Source organism: Aedes aegypti, chromosome 2 (assembly GCF_002204515.2).
Source record: "Aedes aegypti strain LVP_AGWG chromosome 2, AaegL5.0 Primary Assembly, whole genome shotgun sequence".
Taxonomy (NCBI): domain Eukaryota; kingdom Metazoa; phylum Arthropoda; class Insecta; order Diptera; family Culicidae; genus Aedes; species Aedes aegypti.
The window spans coordinates 308,046,662-308,064,780 of NC_035108.1; the positions used below are offsets into that span (position 1 = coordinate 308,046,662).

The 18,119-nt window shown below is 40.1% G+C and overlaps 1 protein-coding gene across 1 annotated transcript in view; it reads left to right on the plus strand.

Moving 5' to 3' along the window:
• LOC5568825 (protein amalgam) overlaps nucleotides 1–18,119 on the plus strand; it is a 571,401-nt gene that overhangs the window by 14,757 nt on the left and 538,525 nt on the right. The window contains exon 2 of the mRNA XM_021845648.1: nucleotides 17,800–18,000. The gene's annotated coding sequence lies outside the window, so the exon portion shown is untranslated. The remainder of the gene's footprint in view (nucleotides 1–17,799; nucleotides 18,001–18,119) is intronic.

An 18,119-nucleotide genomic window follows, 5' to 3' on the forward strand; every position in this document is an offset into this window, starting at 1 on the left:
GCGTCTTCGGCAAAGTTGTTCAGTAGCACAAGGGCTATCAATATTTGACCGAAGATATTCGATATTTTCTCACCAGGTGCCACTAGTGGGCATTGAATTTTTGTTTTGCGGATAGCTCAGTGGCCTGACCACTAAGAAAGATGGTTTCTGAACATAAAACAAACATTCATATGAAATGGTTTTGCGGATAGCCAAGTAGCCTAAATTCTTAGAAAGATGGCGTCTTCAGCAAAGTTGTACAGTAGTACAAGGGCTAACATCATTTGAGCAAAGAGATTCAATATTTTCTCACCAGGTGGCGCTAGTGAACATTGAATTTTTGTTATGCGGATAGCCCAGTAGTCTGACCTCTTAGAAAAATCGCGTCTTCGGCAAAGTTGTTCAGTAGCACAAGGGCTATCAATATTTGACCGAAGATATTCAATATTTTCTCACCAGGTGCCACTAGTGGGCATTGAATTTTTGTTTTGCGGATAGCTCAGTGGCCTGACCACTAAGAAAGATGGTTTCTGAACAAAAAACAAAAATTCATATGAAATGGTTTTGCGGATAGCCCAGTAGCCTAAATTCTTAGAAAGATTGCGTCTTTGGCAAAGTTGTTCACTAGCACAAGAGCTATAATTATTTGAGCCAAGAGATTCAATATTTTCTCACCAGGTGGCACTAGTGAACATTGAATTTTTGTTTTGCGGATAGCCCAGTAGTCTGACCTCTTAGAAAAATCGCGTCTTCGGCAAAGTTGTTCAGTAGCACAAGGGCTATCATTATTTGAGTCAAGAGATTCGATATTTTCTCACCAGGTGACACTAGCGAACATTGAATTTTTGTTTTGCGGATAGCCCAATGGCCTAACCACTTAGAAAGATGGCGTCTTCGGCAAAGTTGTTCAGTAGTACAAGGGCTAACATTATTTGAGCTAAGAGATTCAATATTTTCTCACCAGGTGGCATAAGTGGGCATTGAATTTTTGTTTTGCAGATAGCTCAATGGCCTGACTGCATAGAAAGATGGCGTCTTTGGTAAAGTTGTTCAGTAGTATAAGAGCTATCATTATTTGAGTCAAGAGATTCGATATTTTCTCACCAGGTGGCGCTAGTGAACATTGAATTTTTGTTTTGCGGATAGCCCAATGGCCTAACCACTTAGAAAGATGGCGTCTTCGGCAAAGTTGTTCAGTAGTACAAGGGCTAACATTGTTTGAGTCAAGAGATTCGATATTTTCTCACCAGGTGACACTAGTGAACATTGAATTTTTGTTATGAGGATAGCCCAGTAGTCTGACCTCTTAGAAAAATCGCGTCTTCGGCAAAGTTGTTCAGTAGCACAAGGGCTATCAATATTTGACCGAAGATATTCGATATTTTCTCACCAGGTGCCACTAGTGAACATTGAATTTTTGTTTTGCGGATAGCTCAGTGGCCTGACCACTAAGAAAGATGGTTTCTTCGGCAAAGTTGTTCAGTAGTACAAGGGCTAACATTATTTGAGCTAAGAGATTCAATATTTTCTCACCAGGTGGCATAAGTGGGCATTGAATTTTTGTTTTGCAGATAGCTCAATGGCCTGACTGCATAGAAAGATGGCGTCTTTGGCAAAGTTGTTCAGTAGTATAAGAGCTATCATTATTTGAGTCAAGAGATTCGATATTTTCTCACCAGGTGACACTAGTGGGCATTGATTTTTTGTTATGCGGATAGCCCAATGGCCTAACCACTTAGAAAGATGGCGTCTTCGGCAAAGTTGTTCAGTAGTACAAGGGCTAACATTGTTTGAGTCAAGAGATTCAATATTTTCTCACCAGGTGGCGCTAGTGAACATTGAATTTTTGTTATGAGGATAGCCCAGTAGTCTGACCTCTTAGAAAAATCGCGTCTTCGGCAAAGTTGTTCAGTAGCACAAGGGCTATCATTATTTGAGTCAAGAGATTCGATATTTTCTCACCAGGTGACACTAGTGGGCATTGATTTTTTGTTATGCGGATAGCCCAATGGCCTAACCACTTAGAAAGATGGCGTCTTTGGCAAAAGTGTTCAGTAGTACAAGGGCTATCATTATTTGAGTCAAGAGATCCGATATTTTCTCACCAGGTGGCATAAGTGAGCACTGAATTTTTGTTTTGCAGATGGCTTAATGGCCTGACCACTTAGGAAGATGGCGCCTTCGGCAAAGTTGTTCAGTAGTACAAGGGATAACATCATTTGAGCCAAGAGATTCAATATTTTCTCACCAGGTGGCATAAGTGGGCATTGAATTTTTGTTTTGCAGATGGCTCAACGGCCTGACTACATAGAAAGATGGCGTCTTTGGCAAAGTTGTTCAGTAGTACAAGGGCTAACATTGTTTGAGTCAAGAGATTCAATATTTTCTCACCAGGTGGCGCTAGTGAACATTGAATTTTTGTTTTGCGGATTGCCCAGTAGTCTGACCTCTGAGAAAAATTGCGTCTTCGGCAAAGTTGTTCAGTAGCACAAGGGCTATCATCATTTGAGTCAAGAGATTCGATATTTTCTCACCAGGTGGCGCTAGTGAGCACTGAATTTTTGTTTTGCAGATGGCTCAATGACCTGACCACTTAGAAAGATGGCGTCTTTGGCAAAGTTGTTCAGTAGTATAAGGTCTAACATTATTTGAGTCAAGAGATTCGATATTTTCTCACCAGGTGGCGCTAGTGAACATTGAATTTTTGTTTTGCGGATAGCCCAATGGCCTAACCACTTAGAAAGATGGCGTCTTCGGCAAAGTTGTTCAGTAGTACAAGGGCTAACATTGTTTGAGTCAAGAGATTCGATATTTTCTCACCAGGTGACACTAGTGAACATTGAATTTTTGTTATGAGGATAGCCCAGTAGTCTGACCTCTTAGAAAAATCGCGTCTTCGGCAAAGTTGTTCAGTAGCACAAGGGCTATCAATATTTGACCGAAGATATTCGATATTTTCTCACCAGGTGCCACTAGTGAACATTGAATTTTTGTTTTGCGGATAGCTCAGTGGCCTGACCACTAAGAAAGATGGTTTCTTCGGCAAAGTTGTTCAGTAGTACAAGGGCTAACATTATTTGAGCTAAGAGATTCAATATTTTCTCACCAGGTGGCATAAGTGGGCATTGAATTTTTGTTTTGCAGATAGCTCAATGGCCTGACTGCATAGAAAGATGGCGTCTTTGGTAAAGTTGTTCAGTAGTATAAGAGCTATCATTATTTGAGTCAAGAGATTCGATATTTTCTCACCAGGTGGCGCTAGTGAACATTGAATTTTTGTTTTGCGGATAGCCCAATGGCCTAACCACTTAGAAAGATGGCGTCTTCGGCAAAGTTGTTCAGTAGTACAAGGGCTAACATTGTTTGAGTCAAAAGATTCGATATTTTCTCACCAGGTGACACTAGTGAACATTGAATTTTTGTTATGAGGATAGCCCAGTAGTCTGACCTCTTAGAAAAATCGCGTCTTCGGCAAAGTTGTTCAGTAGCACAAGGGCTATCAATATTTGACCGAAGATATTCGATATTTTCTCACCAGGTGCCACTAGTGAACATTGAATTTTTGTTTTGCGGATAGCTCAGTGGCCTGACCACTAAGAAAGATGGTTTCTTCGGCAAAGTTGTTCAGTAGTACAAGGGCTAACATTATTTGAGCTAAGAGATTCAATATTTTCTCACCAGGTGGCATAAGTGGGCATTGAATTTTTGTTTTGCAGATAGCTCAATGGCCTGACTGCATAGAAAGATGGCGTCTTTGGCAAAGTTGTTCAGTAGTATAAGAGCTATCATTATTTGAGTCAAGAGATTCGATATTTTCTCACCAGGTGACACTAGTGGGCATTGATTTTTTGTTATGCGGATAGCCCAATGGCCTAACCACTTAGAAAGATGGCGTCTTCGGCAAAGTTGTTCAGTAGTACAAGGGCTAACATTGTTTGAGTCAAGAGATTCAATATTTTCTCACCAGGTGGCGCTAGTGAACATTGAATTTTTGTTATGAGGATAGCCCAGTAGTCTGACCTCTTAGAAAAATCGCGTCTTCGGCAAAGTTGTTCAGTAGCACAAGGGCTATCATTATTTGAGTCAAGAGATTCGATATTTTCTCACCAGGTGACACTAGTGGGCATTGATTTTTTGTTATGCGGATAGCCCAATGGCCTAACCACTTAGAAAGATGGCGTCTTTGGCAAAAGTGTTCAGTAGTACAAGGGCTATCATTATTTGAGTCAAGAGATCCGATATTTTCTCACCAGGTGGCATAAGTGAGCACTGAATTTTTGTTTTGCAGATGGCTTAATGGCCTGACCACTTAGGAAGATGGCGTCTTCGGCAAAGTTGTTCAGTAGTACAAGGGATAACATCATTTGAGCCAAGAGATTCAATATTTTCTCACCAGGTGGCATAAGTGGGCATTGAATTTTTGTTTTGCAGATGGCTCAACGGCCTGACTACATAGAAAGATGGCGTCTTTGGCAAAGTTGTTCAGTAGTACAAGGGCTAACATTGTTTGAGTCAAGAGATTCAATATTTTCTCACCAGGTGGCGCTAGTGAACATTGAATTTTTGTTTTGCGGATTGCCCAGTAGTCTGACCTCTGAGAAAAATTGCGTCTTCGGCAAAGTTGTTCAGTAGCACAAGGGCTATCATCATTTGAGTCAAGAGATTCGATATTTTCTCACCAGGTGGCGCTAGTGAGCACTGAATTTTTGTTTTGCAGATGGCTCAATGACCTGACCACTTAGAAAGATGGCGTCTTTGGCAAAGTTGTTCAGTAGTATAAGGTCTAACATTATTTGAGTCAAGAGATTCGATATTTTCTCACCAGGTGGCGCTAGTGAACATTGAATTTTTGTTTTGCGGATTGCCCAGTAGTCTGACCTCTTAGAAAAATTGCGTCTTCGGCAAAGTTGTTCAGTAGCACAAGGGCTATCATCATTTGAGTCAAGAGATTCGATATTTTCTCACCAGGTGGCGCTAGTGAGCACTGAATTTTTGTTTTGCAGATGGCTCAATGACCTGACCACTTAGAAAGATGGCGTCTTTGGCAAAGTTGTTCAGTAGTATAAGGTCTAACATTATTTGAGTCAAGAGATTCGATATTTTCTCACCAGGTGGCGCTAGTGAACATTGAATTTTTGTTTTGCGGATTGCCCAGTAGTCTGACCTCTTCGAAAAATTGCGTCTTCGGCAAAGTTGTTCAGTAGCACAAGGGCTATCATCATTTGAGTCAAGAGATTCGATATTTTCTCACCAGGTGGCGCTAGTGAGCACTGAATTTTTGTTTTGCAGATGGCTCAATGACCTGACCACTTAGAAAGATGGCGTCTTCAACAAAGTTGTTCAGTAGCACAAGGGCGATCATTATTTGAGCTAAGATATTCGATATTTTCTCACCAGGTGCCACTAGTGGGCATTGAATTTTTGTTATGCGGATAACTCAGTGGCCTGACCACTTAGAAAAATTGCGTCTTCGGCAAAGTTGTTCAGTAGCACAAGGGCTATCATTATTTGAGTCAAGAGATTCGATATTTTCTCACCAGGTGGCGCTAGTGAACATTGAATTTTTGTTTTGCGGATAGCTCAGTAGTCTGACCTCTTCGAAAGATTGCGTCTTCGGCAAAGTTGTTCAGTAGTACAAGGGCTAACATTATTTGAGCTAAGAGATTCGATATATTCTCACCAGGTGGCGCTAGTGTGCACTGAATTTTTTTTTGCAGATGGCTCAATGGCCTGACCACTTAGAAAGATGGCGTCTTCGGCAAAGTTGTTCAGTAGTACAAGGGCTAACATTATTTGAGTCAAGAGATTCAATATTTTCTCACCTGGTGGTGCTAGTCAACATTGAGTGCTACTGAACAACTTTATCGAAGACGCTATCTTTTCAAGTGGCCGAAGACGCAATCTTTCTAAGAGGTCAGGCTACTGGGCTATCCGCAAAACATAAATTTAATGTTCACAAGCGCCACCTGGTGAGAAAATATCGAATCTCTTGACTCAAATCATGATAGCCCTTGTACCACTGAACAACTTTGCCGAAGACGCCATCTTTCTAAGTGGTCAGGCCATTGAGCTATTCGCAAAACAAAAATTTAATGCTCACTAGTGCCACCTGGTGAGAAAATATCAAATTTCTTGACTCAAATAATGATAGTTCTTGTACTATTGAACAACTTTAATGAAGACCCCATTTTTCTAAGTGGTCAGGCCACTGAGCTATTCGCAAAACAAAAATTCAATGCCCACTAGTGCCACCTGGTGAGAAAATATCGAATCTCTTGACTCAAATAATGATAGCCTTTGTGCTACTGAACAACTTTGTTGAAGACGCCATCTTTCTAAGTGGTCAGGCTACTGGGTTATCCGCAAAACAAAAATTCAGTGTTCACTAGCGCCACCTGGTGAGAAAATGTAGAATCTCTTGACTAAAATAATGGTCGCTCTTGTGCTGCTGAACAACTTTGTTGAAGACGTCATTTTCCTAAGTGATTAGGCCACTGAGCTAATCGCAAAACAAAAATTTAAGGCCCACTAGTGCCACTTGGTGAGAAAATATCGAATCTCTTGACTCAAATAATGTTAGACCTTGTACAACTAAACATCTTTGTTGAAGACGCCATCTTTCTAAGTTATCAAGCAACTGGGTTATCCGCAAAACAAAAATTCAATGCTCACTAGCGCCATCTGGTGAGAATATATCAAATCTCTTAGCTCAAATAATGTTAGACCTTGTACTTCTGAACATCTTTGTCGAAGACGCCATCTTTCAAAGTGATTACGCAACTGGGTTATCCGCAAAACAAAAATTCAATGCTCACTAGCGCCATCTGGTGAGAAAATATCAAATCTCTTAGCTCAAATAATGTTAGACCTTGTACTTCTGAACATCTTTGTCGAAGACGCCATCTTTCAAAGTGATTACGCAACTGGGTTATCCGCAAAACAAAAATTCAATGCTCACTAGCAACACCTGGTGAGAAAATGTAGAATCTCTCAGCTCAAATAATGTTAGACCTTGTACTTCTGAACATCTTTGTCGAAGACGCCATCTTTCAAAGTGATTACGCAACTGGGTTATCCGCAAAACAAAAATTCAATGCTCACTAGCGCCATCTGGTGAGAAAATATCAAATCTCTTAGCTCAATAATGTTAGACCTTGTACTACTGAACATCTTTGTTGAAGACGCCATCTTTCTAAGTGGTCAGGCTACTGGGTTATCCGCAAAACAAAAATTTAATGCTCACTAGTGCCACTTGGTGAGAAAATATCGAATCTCTTGACTCAAATAATGATAGCCTTTGTGCTACTGAACAACTTTGTTGAAGACACCATCTTTCTAAGTGGTTAGGCCACTGAGCTGTTCGCAAAACAAAAATTCAATGCTCACTAGCAACACCTGGTGAGAAAATGTAGAATCTCTCAGCTCAAATAATGTTAGACCTTGTACTTCTGAACATCTTTGTCGAAGACGCCATCTTTCAAAGTGATTACGCAACTGGGTTATCCGCAAAACAAAAATTCAATGACCACTTAGAAAGATGGCGTCTTTAACAAAGATGTTCAGTAGTACAAGGTCTAACATTATTTGAGCTAAGAGATTTGATATATTCTCACCAGATGGCGCTACCCGAGCAAAGCTTGAGATCATATTGAAAACTAATTTTGATGTTGTGATGTCATAGATTTTGATAACTCAGTTTGTTGTCATTTTGGTCGTTTTAACGGTTAAAATATCAAAACTGAGAGCAGAAAAATATTCCCATGAAATCAAATTGATAACTATTTTTGCTGTCAGTAAAAGCAAATTGAAAACTGTTTGTGCTATCATGGACAGCAAATTGAGAACTCACTGAGATATATATGTTTTCGTTTGATAAAGAAACGAGTCTGCGTCAAAATGGTTGCTTTATTTTCATATTCTCATATTGTTTATACATGTAACTGGAATTAATTTATAATTTATTAAAATTATAACTTTAACAAAAATTTAAAATGATAGCAGAACGAAAACAAATTATGACATCGAATAAATCAATGATAAATTGATATCAAATTATGATATCAACTTGATGCTGAAAACAAGATATGTTTTCGACTTGCTTTCATTTTGATGTTGGACTTTGCTCGGGTAGTGAGCATTGAATTTTTGTTTTGCGGATAACCCAGTTGCCTGATCACTTAGAAAGATGGCGTCTTCAACAAAATTGTTCAGTAGCACAAGAGCTATCATTATTTGAGTCATGAGATTCGATATTTTCTCACCAAGTGGCGCTAGTGAACATTGAATTTTTGTTTTGCGGATAACCCAGTTGCGTAATCACTTTGAAAGATGGCGTCTTCGACAAAGATGTTCAGAAGTACAAGGTCTAACATTATTTGAGCTAAGAGATTTGATATTTTCTCACCAGATGGCGCTGGTGAGTATTGAATTTTTGTTTTACGAATAGCCCAGTAGACTGACCACATAGAAAGATGGCGTCTTCGACAAAGATATGGCGCTAGTGAGCACTGAATTTTTGTTTTGCGGATAACCCAGTTGCCTGACCACTTAGAAAGATGGCGTCTTCAACAAAGATGTTCAGTAGTACAAGGTCTAACATTATTTGAGCTAAGAGATTTGATATATTCTCACCAGATGGCGCTAGTGAGCATTGAATTTTTGTTTTGCGGATAACCCAGTTGCTTGATAACTTAGAAAGATGGCGTCTTCAACAAAGATGTTTAGTTGTACAAGGTCTAACATTATTTGAGTCATGAGATTCGATATTTTCTCACCAGGGGTTATCCGCAAAACAAAATTTTAATGCCCACTAGTGCCACCTGGTGAGAAAATATCGAATCTCTTGACTCAAATAATGATAGCCCTTGTGCTACTGAACAACTTTGTTGAAGACGCCATCTTTCTAAGTGGTCAGGCCACTGAGCTATCCGTAAATCAAAAATTTAATGCCCACTAATGCCACCTGGTGAGAAAATATTGAATCTCTTGGCTCAAATAATGTTAGCCCTTGTACTACTGAACAACTTAGTCGAAGACGCCATCTTTCTAAGTGGTCAGGCTACTGAACTTTCCGCAAGACAAAAGTTTCATGCTCACTAGCGCCACCAGGTGAGCAAATCTTGAAGCTTTTGGCTCGAATAATGTTAGCACTGAACAACTTTGTCAAAGACGCTATCTTATACCTATGACACACTTGTGGTATATGTACCATGGTACAATTATTTGAAATGGATACTGATAATTGTCTTCATTCAAGATAGCCTTGGAATAATTTTCTTGACAACTTGTGCCATGGTATAGGTATCAGATGTCTGTCCAAGGTATTATTTAGTGGTCAGGCTACTGAGCTATCCCGTAAAACAAAAAATAAATGCTCGCTAGCGCCGCCTGGTGGCGTAATTCCGTATCAGAATGACCGCCACGTGTCAGCCAGAACAACTGAACAACTCTTCCGAAGACACCAACCTTCCAAAACATCAGGATCTAGAGATATCATAGGTAACAAAGATTGCATTCTTATTCCTCAATGTTCATATAGGGCAAGTCAGAAAAAGCGCCCCTACTGGACAAGTTAGTTCTCAAATAAAAGGATGATCATCAACTCCTACATGTAAATCGTACTGAGTGCTGAAACTTCGCGGGAGATAATACTGTGCTGCACCCCAAATTGATGGAATCTCATAAGCCCTGGGAAGAATTTTCGCTTTAAAATATTAACGGTTTGAAAATATGAATTTTGCATATTATTCTAAAATAATATTCGATTTTCAAATATCGAAACAGGCTAAGATGTCTAGGATTGAATATCGGAATAATATGTTTCTATTTATTTGTTTTAATTATGAATCGTGGTTTACGGCCAACCAGCCGAGTGGAAGTTTAACAACTACCGAAAAGCTAAACATTACATATAATTTGCAATTGGATTAGATGGACAAATTGATGTGAAGATTTGCGAAAAAGTTACACGTCTTCTCAGTGAGAATCGAACTCACGACTCCCCGATCTCTAGTTGGGGCGCGTTAACCACTACGCCATGAGAGGACTCATGAACGCAGAAGTTAACCTGAATTCGATTTCAGCTCAATAATCACGTGGTCCTCTTTCGCAAAGTGCACCTCTTTCGGAAGAATTAGATGCCCATCCAAACACAACGCTTTCTATATATATCCAATGCCTAGCCCGAGAGCGCATTGTTTTTTAGATATTGGAATAGCACACTACACTAGCCAGCAACTGCGCTGGCTGAGGTTTCTATTGTGTGGGCTTCCAATGGGTCGCGACGTTCTCAAACGACCGGTTACGGAACATGAGTCCGTTGCTCGATAAATATTTGTTTTAATTATGAATCGTGGTTTACGGCCAACCAGCCGAGTGGAAGTTTAACAACTACCGAAAAGCTAAACATTACATATAATTTGCAATTGGATTAGATGGACAAATTGATGTGAAGATTTGCGAAAAAGTTACACGTCTTCTCAGTGAGAATCGAACTCACGACTCCCCGATCTCTAGTTGGGGCGCGTTAACCACTACGCCATGAGAGGACTCATGAACGCAGAAGTTAACCTGAATTCGATTTCAGCTCAATAATCACGTGGTCCTCTTTCGCAAAGTGCACCTCTTTCGGAAGAATTAGATGCCCATCCAAACACAACGCTTTCTATATATATCCAATGCCTAGCCCGAGAGCGCATTGTTTTTTAGATATAGGAATAGCACACTACACTAGCCAGCAACTGCGCTGGCTGAGGTTTCTATTGTGTGGGCTTCCAATGGGTCGCGACGTTCTCAAACGACCGGTTACGGAACATGAGTCCGTTGCTCGATAAATATTTGTTTTAATTATGAATCGTGGTTTACGGCCAACCAGCCGAGTGGAAGTTTAACAACTACCGAAAAGCTAAACATTACATATAATTTGCAATTGGATTAGATGGACAAATTGATGTGAAGATTTGCGAAAAAGTTACACGTCTTCTCAGTGAGAATCGAACTCACGACTCCCCGATCTCTAGTTGGGGCGCGTTAACCACTACGCCATGAGAGGACTCATGAACGCAGAAGTTAACCTGAATTCGATTTCAGCTCAATAATCACGTGGTCCTCTTTCGCAAAGTGCACCTCTTTCGGAAGAATTAGATGCCCATCCAAACACAACGCTTTCTATATATATCCAATGCCTAGCCCGAGAGCGCATTGTTTTTTAGATATAGGAATAGCACACTACACTAGCCAGCAACTGCGCTGGCTGAGGTTTCTATTGTGTGGGCTTCCAATGGGTCGCGACGTTCTCAAACGACCGGTTACGGAACATGAGTCCGTTGCTCGATAAATATTTGTTTTAATTATGAATCGTGGTTTACGGCCAACCAGCCGAGTGGAAGTTTAACAACTACCGAAAAGCTAAACATTACATATAATTTGCAATTGGATTAGATGGACAAATTGATGTGAAGATTTGCGAAAAAGTTACACGTCTTCTCAGTGAGAATCGAACTCACGACTCCCCGATCTCTAGTTGGGGCGCGTTAACCACTACGCCATGAGAGGACTCATGAACGCAGAAGTTAACCTGAATTCGATTTCAGCTCAATAATCACGTGGTCCTCTTTCGCAAAGTGCACCTCTTTCGGAAGAATTAGATGCCCATCCAAACACAACGCTTTCTATATATATCCAATGCCTAGCCCGAGAGCGCATTGTTTTTTAGATATAGGAATAGCACACTACACTAGCCAGCAACTGCGCTGGCTGAGGTTTCTATTGTGTGGGCTTCCAATGGGTCGCGACGTTCTCAAACGACCGGTTACGGAACATGAGTCCGTTGCTCGATAAATATTTGTTTTAATTATGAATCGTGGTTTACGGCCAACCAGCCGAGTGGAAGTTTAACAACTACCGAAAAGCTAAACATTACATATAATTTGCAATTGGATTAGATGGACAAATTGATGTGAAGATTTGCGAAAAAGTTACACGTCTTCTCAGTGAGAATCGAACTCACGACTCCCCGATCTCTAGTTGGGGCGCGTTAACCACTACGCCATGAGAGGACTCATGAACGCAGAAGTTAACCTGAATTCGATTTCAGCTCAATAATCACGTGGTCCTCTTTCGCAAAGTGCACCTCTTTCGGAAGAATTAGATGCCCATCCAAACACAACGCTTTCTATATATATCCAATGCCTAGCCCGAGAGCGCATTGTTTTTTAGATATTGGAATAGCACACTACACTAGCCAGCAACTGCGCTGGCTGAGGTTTCTATTGTGTGGGCTTCCAATGGGTCGCGACGTTCTCAAACGACCGGTTACGGAACATGAGTCCGTTGCTCGATAAATATTTGTTTTAATTATGAATCGTGGTTTACGGCCAACCAGCCGAGTGGAAGTTTAACAACTACCGAAAAGCTAAACATTACATATAATTTGCAATTGGATTAGATGGACAAATTGATGTGAAGATTTGCGAAAAAGTTACACGTCTTCTCAGTGAGAATCGAACTCACGACTCCCCGATCTCTAGTTGGGGCGCGTTAACCACTACGCCATGAGAGGACTCATGAACGCAGAAGTTAACCTGAATTCGATTTCAGCTCAATAATCACGTGGTCCTCTTTCGCAAAGTGCACCTCTTTCGGAAGAATTAGATGCCCATCCAAACACAACGCTTTCTATATATATCCAATGCCTAGCCCGAGAGCGCATTGTTTTTTAGATATAGGAATAGCACACTACACTAGCCAGCAACTGCGCTGGCTGAGGTTTCTATTGTGTGGGCTTCCAATGGGTCGCGACGTTCTCAAACGACCGGTTACGGAACATGAGTCCGTTGCTCGATAAATATTTGTTTTAATTATGAATCGTGGTTTACGGCCAACCAGCCGAGTGGAAGTTTAACAACTACCGAAAAGCTAAACATTACATATAATTTGCAATTGGATTAGATGGACAAATTGATGTGAAGATTTGCGAAAAAGTTACACGTCTTCTCAGTGAGAATCGAACTCACGACTCCCCGATCTCTAGTTGGGGCGCGTTAACCACTACGCCATGAGAGGACTCATGAACGCAGAAGTTAACCTGAATTCGATTTCAGCTCAATAATCACGTGGTCCTCTTTCAGGTTAACTTCTGCGTTCATGAGTCCTCTCATGGCGTAGTGGTTAACGCGCCCCAACTAGAGATCGGGGAGTCGTGAGTTCGATTCTCACTGAGAAGACGTGTAACTTTTTCGCAAATCTTCACATCAATTTGTCCATCTAATCCAATTGCAAATTATATGTAATGTTTAGCTTTTCGGTAGTTGTTAAACTTCCACTCGGCTGGTTGGCCGTAAACCACGATTCATAATTAAAACAAATATTTATCGAGCAACGGACTCATGTTCCGTAACCGGTCGTTTGAGAACGTCGCGACCCATTGGAAGCCCACACAATAGAAACCTCAGCCAGCGCAGTTGCTGGCTAGTGTAGTGTGCTATTCCTATATCTAAAAAACAATGCGCTCTCGGGCTAGGCATTGGATATATATAGAAAGCGTTGTGTTTGGATGGGCATCTAATTCTTCCGAAAGAGGTGCACTTTGCGAAAGAGGACCACGTGATTATTGAGCTGAAATCGAATTCAGGTTAACTTCTGCGTTCATGAGTCCTCTCATGGCGTAGTGGTTAACGCGCCCCAACTAGAGATCGGGGAGTCGTGAGTTCGATTCTCACTGAGAAGACGTGTAACTTTTTCGCAAATCTTCACATCAATTTGTCCATCTAATCCAATTGCAAATTATATGTAATGTTTAGCTTTTCGGTAGTTGTTATGTTTCTATTTTCTTATCTCACGACCTCCTAAGCCACTTTGGTGAAGTATGTATGCTTCTCCTAAAAATTGAATGATGTCAGATTTTTTTCAAATATTATTCCTGGCCACAAAATATATCTAGCGAACGAATTTTGGGATAATGTGTACTAACTTACAGATCATCCTTCTTAAATATTCAAGAATCTTTTTTATAAAATATTTAAGGTTTAGGAATCCGAATTTTTATAACATTTTCTTGTCAAAAAAAAAAAAGCATCTGACGAAATAATTGAATGAAATAACGAAATATTGAATTGAAATAATGAACAAAACGATAAATAAACGTGGTTCTCTGATATTTATCAACACATAGCTGCATATTCCTCTTGGAATAACTGTGATTTTTTATGTTTACTCAACATCATCCAAGCAAAGAAAACATCATTGTATTGAACAAAGTTTATATCAAGCATCTAAATCAATGATTGATAATCCATTTGGCAAAAACTTCAACGTTACTGATATTGCTGTTACTTTCACGCGATACGCGACTGCTTCTTATTCGTTCCCAATACGACAATTCGTCCGGTGGGGTGTGCTGCTGTCGTCATGATGATGGTTGACGATAGCAATGTCAAACTCATTCATGTTTCAAAACATTCGGAACAAAATATTTATTTTCACCGCTTACTTCACTTATGTATGAAATTGAATGAGATCCAATGGTAGAGAATTCATTTATCTACCCAATGGTATTTTTAGGGGCAGCGGAGAATGTTCCGAAGCGTGTTTTATTCAAGCGCAAAAATCGATCAGGCGAAAGTTCCAATGAAACTAACCTCACATATCCTGGTTTTCCAACCTCAAACTAGTGCTCCTACCAACCGGATCTCAATTTTTATGAAAGTAGTGCAATAATACAAAAAACAGACGTATGTAGAACATAGAGAATGGATATTCCTACCTTTTCCGCCTAACTGTTTCACTGTGAACCGTCTTATATCAGGAAAGTAAAACATTTTTCCCCACAGCGGCATGTGATGGAGCGTGAAAAATCAAATCTCTCATCATCTGACTAGTTGCGCTACCAAAGTATAGATGGCCAACAATATGTTGCGTTTCGCGATTGGAGGCCTATCAACCCGAAAAGACTCGTAAGACAGGCATTTCATATGAAAATATATTGTTATCAGTCCCTTGTACCGAGGCTAATCTACTGATAACAGCGCGCTGCGTATTCAAAGATTATCTGATAGATGCGTAATGTTTCAAACATGATTCTATATTGCTACGAGTCGAGCCGCGTCGCGATTTGGTTGTGCGCCATCCGGGTTGGGGACGATCTGACGATAGCATCCTGCATTCTACATGATTCGGCCCTGCCTATTTCAGGCGTATGTGGCAGCGTTACTTCTCAAATGACGTTTCTCTATCCGCACGGCAGCCGGCTGGAAAAATATGTCGCTGCTAAGTGGGGTCACGCCAAATTTTTCAAAAATTTGGTGGAAAAATGCTAAAATTAGAGCCCCCGACTATGACTATGACCTGCAGGGGAATATGAGGGTGCAGGATATACAAAAATATGTGTATAATTTTGGTTTATAAGCTTTGAATGAGAGGGTGAAAAAATCATTCATTTCAATACACTGATCCGTATACGCACGCGTTACGCGTTCAATTTTTTGAACCAGTTTGTGGAAAATTGGGGAAAACCCTTGGGAAAAACGTTCATATTTTCAATTTATCACCTGAATCCAGTTAGTTACCCTTTATTTAGTAATTGAAAATATTTTGTAAATTTATATCCAGCCCAGTCGTTCCATATTTAGGCACATTTCCACGGTACTAAAGTATCAAATTTTCCGGGAAAATCGAGAACTGATTTTCCGGAAAATACCTCAGTGACAATGTTTGAGATCATTTAAACCTTTCTGAGTAGAAAAAAGTATATGTCACCGCTTTAAATTTCCTGAAAATCACGTAAATACCTAATTGGTGGAAAAATTTTCCCGACTTTGCTTGTTTCGCCGAAGTAAGCTGGAAAAACGAGGGAAAATTCTGGAAAAGTTTTTTCCACGATTTGAAGGAAACATGATCCCTCGTAGCGTGAAAGGTTTTATATGACCCAATTCGGCCAGGTTTAAGCAGCCCAATGGTCTAAAGTCAGCATAACGCCTTCGCTCCCATACAAATTTCAAATCGCTCAAACCCATTAGACGATCGCCTTAATGGATCGCCCCTTACGCAATAATGCAAAATGAATGTTGGCGAATGTTGGATCAAGAAGATGCGTCGATCATCGTTCGCGAAGAAGATCCATCGCAAAAGAAATTCTTTATTCTTCCTCATCTGTCAGGTCATTCTATGTGATAGATGTTCAAACAGAAAAACCGCTAGATTTTTTTTGATCTTATAATATTTTAACAAGGGATCGTTCAACACTTCTCCATACTTATTTAGGATATTTATTTTGATTTTTTTACCTTTAACCTCCAATAATTCAATAGATGATTGTGATTTGTAGTAATTCACGTTAGATTTTTTTGTGTCTGCTCGGGTTTCTGTCTTCTTTTAAATTATTTGTGTATAAAATTGCGTTCCACTCAGAGCTAAACTTATCATAGTTTTAGCCTTTGTCATATTTAATCCAAGATTAGTGAAATAGTAGACTGATGCCTTAAATCCTCAGCCAACCTTCAACCACTCCACTCACCAGAGAAAAATGGGCTGTAACCAATCCGAACGCAACTGATCAAACATAAATCATATTGCCACGTCACTGCAAACCTCATAGGCACAAACCGTTTCGACAAGGTGTGGTATAAGTGACTATACATACATCCGCTTATCAAAACAACGTGATTGAGACAGTAATTTCAATCCGATGCAGCTCATGCAGCTGTGTGAAAATCGACGGAAAGAGCGGAAACGGAAACGGATTGCCAGCTCAATTCGCATTGCGACCTAAACTCTATTCGATCAGCGACGGACAGGTGCGTTCCGATTCTGTCAACGTTTGCTGCGCCATTTGGTTGTAGATACGTATCTGCTGCAGAAAGTTTTGGTTGTGCGTGCGTTGAACAAACATCATATCACTCAAATCGTGTAAGGAGTGTATCGAAAAGTAGTCGCAAAAATTCAAAACTGTGTATTGCAGAGCAGATTTGTTCTTTTTGATACTTTTTTTCAATTAAATCATAAATACTGGGAAAATTGGGAGTATCTCTCATTTACGCTCTTTTTAACAAGCATGATCCGCAACACATCATGAGAATCTGTACATCGTCTACTGCTACAGCTCTGGTTGATAATAGGGATAATAGTGTATGATAAAACTCATCTAAATAAGTTCTAAACCTGTGGGCACTTTTGCTATAAGATGTTCAGGGGTTGTTTATCATGCCAGAAAAGTAAGACACCTACAAATAAGTGAGAAAAATGGGTTTTATCATCGCTCTCTCTTTGGGGCTCTCCTTTCCTGCTGCTAAGCTTGTTACAACTTGCGAAACATTGCCGATCATGGACCGATACATATGCAATAGTTGTTTTTTTAAATACACTGTAAAGTATTTCTAATCATAAAATTGCTTGTGTATTGAACTTAATATTTCCGAGATTGGTAAAAATGTTTGCGACTACTTTTCGATACATTTCCTAGTCCGTTTCCTTTTTTTTTCTCTGTGGACCCGATTTGTGCCCCTTGAAGAGCGTTGAAAATTGCGTGACGTGGAAAACGGTCGGATTCATATTTTGGAGGCTAGCTGCGAAAAGAAGCTTCTTGGGAATCCCGAAACAGAGTGGAGTGAAAGTGCGTGTCTGGGAAAGTTTTCGGTTCCGTTATGTATAGTGTTATTGGCTTTTATGGTTATGTCTGAGGGATAAGGAACGTGGCGGGAAATCCTTGCGGAATGAGGTTCCACTCTAGTGGCAGTTGTTGATGTTGTTCCATAACGGTGATTATTATCTGTGATTGTATATTAATAATTATGTTTATTTTCGCTCGGGTCGGCATTTGCTCCGTAGAACCGTAGGGGTCGAGTTTGAGCTTGAACATGATGGCAGCAGCAGTCAGTGATATCGTGTGCTGATAGATGATAATTGGAATCAACGACGTGGTGGAAAGAGAGTGATTTTAGATAGCCATCCGTAGTCGATTTGTTGTGAGAATCGGAAATTCAAATTGAACGGAAAGCTGGCACGCGAACGGAAACAACACACAAAACGGTAAGAATCAAATGTCGAAATTAATTGCACGCTAATTGGGTTTATAGAAGGAAGAAACGATAGGGAGCTTTTAAATGCATACTTAATCAAAATGACTAATATTTGAAGAATTTGAATGA